Source organism: Electrona antarctica (genome assembly GCF_951216825.1).
Source record: "Electrona antarctica genome assembly, chromosome: 13".
In the NCBI taxonomy this organism is placed as follows: Eukaryota; Metazoa; Chordata; class Actinopteri; order Myctophiformes; family Myctophidae; genus Electrona; species Electrona antarctica.
Genome location: NC_136794.1, coordinates 43,309,910 through 43,314,437, shown reverse-complemented (window position 1 = coordinate 43,314,437; position 4,528 = coordinate 43,309,910).

The window sequence follows — 4,528 nt, the reverse complement described above, 5'->3', positions numbered from 1 at the left end:
ATTAATAAAACGTAGTTTTGTATGTTAATTAACACAATATAACTTATAGAATCTGGGTGGTTGTATTTGGTCTCCCTGCTAATCTATCGAGACATTTAGATCTTGTGTCAGTGTTGATTTCGTCGACTAAAACTAAACGAAAAATGTTCGTCGACTACCTTTTTTCACTGACAAAAACTAAATGAAAACTAAGCTATGATGACTAAAACCAAGACTAAATATACTGACAATTTTGTCAATAAATAAAAACTTGACTAAAATGTTAGGAAGGGACTAGTGGACAAAAGATCCACTATAAGTCATTTTACACTTGGTTGCATGCTGAAAATAGCCGATCTACAAGCTCAGCGTGACGCGTTGTGCGCTTGTAGATCGGCTATTTTCAGCAAGCGTAAAATCAGCCATTACGACGGCATCAAGGCCCGCCGAAATACAATTTAGTCGACTAAATCAACCGTAGATTTAGTCAACAAAAATCTCATGACGTTGACTAAACCTATAGACACTAAAATACCAAAACATTCCAGGGGACTAAAATGTGACTAAAACTAAATGAAAACTATTCAAAAGACTATGACTAAAATAACACTGGTGTAGGTGTAGACATGACATTTGACACCATCCTGTTTCTAGTTTGACACACATTTTGACCTGAAGCTCAAGATTCAATTTATCCCCTGAGCAAGCAGACACTATATAGGCTCTATTAGCTCAGTGGTAAACATTTCAGCAGGCCGGAGCCCCGGGTTCAAATCCGGGGTAGAATATGAAAAGTTACACAGTGCAGCGTCAAGCGTTTAAAATAAAAAATAAAATGTTTTAAAAATGTTTTGCCCCAATTACCGCCAGCCATCTGTCACTTATATTAATGGATAACTCACTCAGTGCTCCAATAAGAACATTTCAAAGGTTATCATCAAGTATCTTCATGTCATTTGAAGAAGTTAGAGACGAGTTTGGCTCGTCAACACGTCTCTATTCACAGAGAAGACATTTTGTACAAAGTCCATATTGACACAGTTGGTTTCCATCCATGCCAACAAACACCTCTCTCGATAACATCCTGGATCTCAAGCCCAGATCGAGAGAAGGGAGTTAATTAATGATGTCAAGGCTAACAGCAGCAAGGTGCCTGATTCCCTTCCGTTGGAAAACAATAGCTGTCCGCCTTCCGTTTGGTGCGTAGGTGGATTTGTTTATTGATTTAACCCTGTAACACCCGGATTAATTTCTACTTGTAAAAATGTATTTGAAATGTAAAAATAGTTTTATGCAAATTGTATGCACATTTATAATAATTATTAAAATAATAATAATAAATTAAAAATTTACATTTGGGGGATATCTTTCACAATAATAAATAAAACATGTTCTAGAGACATTCTAATGATCACAAAAAATATATATTACATGCATTTTAATTACTTTTTTATTTGAATTACTGCTGATATGTTCACTGCTGCCTTTTCTCTCCTGTGTTGATCAACCAACTATATGCAATATATCAATACTGCTACAGTGATGGTTACAGTGAGTGGTTTTCAATGTAATGACTCAGTCCCAGGATGAAGCAGGAATCGTCTTTTAGATGAGTCCCAGGGATGGTCTTTTAGAAATGAGTCCCAGGGACATTTGATGAGTCCCACTTCAACGACGTTAAGAGTCATATTTTGCCATTTTTACAAATTCAGCATTTAACTCCAATTTCATTTTATATGGTTATAATGTGGTTATATTCATGTAGAAAACAGAAGAAGAAATGATTATTATAACTAAAGCTAGCAAAATAAACTAGAATAAAAAACAAAATTGTACAGTAGTACAATAGTGCATCCCGTGGATGCAGAGGTCGTTGATTTATTGTGTCCCTTAACTATAAACTGCGTTTTGGGATGCAAAATGCACCCTATTTGAATCTCTGCAGCTATATAGAAATACTCTGTGTGACTCCTCATCCTGTGTTAGATCTCCATGTGTTTCACATCCGTCGGAGCTTTGATATTATTCTAGATTAGACACTGTGTTTATTCCCTTTCCCTACAGAATACCTCTGAGATTAATATAGACTTTTAGATGATTAAAACATGTATAGTGACTAATACAGGCTGTGTTTGTCAACCGCAGTCCTGAAGTTGAACTCCCCGCGTTGACGCACACGCTGCCGAAACCAAGCGTACCCCCACTCTCTGCCCTGAGCCAAGCCGCAGGCACGCAGGCAGGCAGGCAGGCAGGCACGCAGGCAGGCAGGCAGGCAGGCAGGCAGGCAGGCAGGCAGGCAGGCAGGCAGGCAGGCAGGCAGGCAGGCAGGCACGCACGCACGCACGCACACCTTATTAAAGGGACAGGTAATGTGATGGGAAGAATATATTGTCCACTCAGAATGAAGCTGAAAGGAACAGACTCAGACAGCATACTTTCTCTTTTCTGTCCATTTCCACCACTCGGCAACCACGCAGATGCGCGTGCACGCACGCACACGCACAAAACACACACACACACACACACTTCATGTTGGCATCCATCCATTTGCACATGACAGAACAAGTCTACATAATTGGCCTCCTCCCAGACTGTCTGATTGACTGACTGGACTTTTAATGTACGTACATGTAACGCGTGAAGCTTTCTCGCCAACAACGGACCAATCCCAGCTCTGTCGCCTGCAGACAAATCATGAGTCAGCGCATGGCGGCTTACTGTGACACTTACACTAATAACTATCGGACATCTTTCACTCCCCGATTGGCCTCGTGTTGCCAGACTGTTGCCTCTCGCAATGTTCAAATGCTTCCGTCGTACAGTCTGGAGCAACGGAAGCTCTGATCACGAGTAAAATATAAATGCTTCCGTCATACAGTCTGGAGCAACGGAAGCTCCGATCATGAGTAAAATATAAACACTAATTCCGTCATACGGTTCCAGACTCTAGCATTGGGAGATTGTGGAATAGTTCTCTGGCTACACCAGAACTAGACAGCAACTATGCTGTCTATCCCAGAGGTTCCCAAACTTTTTCATGTCAAGGACCCCCAAATTGACACTAATAAGCACGTGGACCCCCATTTGAAAGGACATGCCAGGGACCCCCATGAGAGGAGATTTTTACAGCTCTAGTAGTGATTCTCAACCTGTTTAAAAGGACCCTCAGTTTGACATTCATTAGTCTACAGACCCCCATTTAATGGCATTTCTATCTCTGAAACCCCAATTTATATTGTAAAACCACTGTTAATTTAACTCTGAGAGTGTACAAATGGAACCAAATGGACCTGCTAGGGTCCATTTGGTTCCATTTGTACACTCTCTGAGTTACAGACCCATAAGGGTCCATTTGGTTCCAAATGATCATTTAGCTGGGTCCCCCCTGGAACTCCCTCAAGTACCCCTGGGGGTCCCCGGACCCCACTTTGGGAACCACTGGTCTATCCAACTATCACAGCATCCTGTGGTTCTCTCTCTGAGGTCTTTGTACCATGACGGATACATCAAGCTTTAATTATAAAGGAATCCACACAGAAACCCTGCAGGACTGACAACAATATCACAGCAGAGTGATCAAAGTAGACGAAGTTAGCCCACTTTAAATTGCACTCATATGTTTTATTTAATCTGCCAAAGAAAAGAAGATCACTTTGTGCCCAGATTAGAGGAGGTATACTGCCACTTTATATTGAAACGGGTCGTTATGTTGGGCTAGATGAAGAAGATCGAATCTGCCAAATGTGTGATCTCAATGAAATAGAGAATGAGTGTCACTTTGTGTTGTACTGTCCTTTTTATGGTGCGGTTAGAGAAGTGTTGTTTAATAATATAGACTATGTTAATATGATGGATATGAATGATGAACAACTTATTAACCGTTTATTTGAAAAATACTTATTTAAATTGGCAAATTATCTAGAGAAAGCCTGGGACCTGAGGAAAAAGGCCATGTACAGCCAGTAAGAGATATGTATGCTAGTTACGGTGTTTTGTTTTATGTTTTGTTTTGTTTTGTTTTGTTTTGATTTATTGTATTTGTATTTATGTTGTATGCGATCAGTATTATGCGATCAGCAGTATAAGTAAAGAACTAAATGTATAACTGTTTATTGTAACTTATGTGAAAAGGTGTCATATAATCCCATGAGGGATGGATGGGCCACAAGGTGTCATGACACTTAAATAAATAAAATCATTCATATACCGACCACCAAAGTATCACAAGGACTTTATAGCTCAATCTTCCGCATTCCTCACCAACACCACAACTGACTACGACCAAGCTCTGATTCTGGGCGACGTGAATGTTCACGTATGTTGCCCTATACTATTACTAAACCCCTTCTTAACAATTTTATGCATTTAATTGAATCTTTTACCTCACACTTTTGAACACCGGTCCCACACATATAGGCTGGGCCCATACCCTAGATCTGTTTTATCCTATGGACTTAACCCATTTTGACCTGAGATCATCCTGACAGTTTTCTGAAAAAGTTCTTCGGTTTTTCAAAAATAGCAGACCTACAAGCTCGTAGCGCGCCAC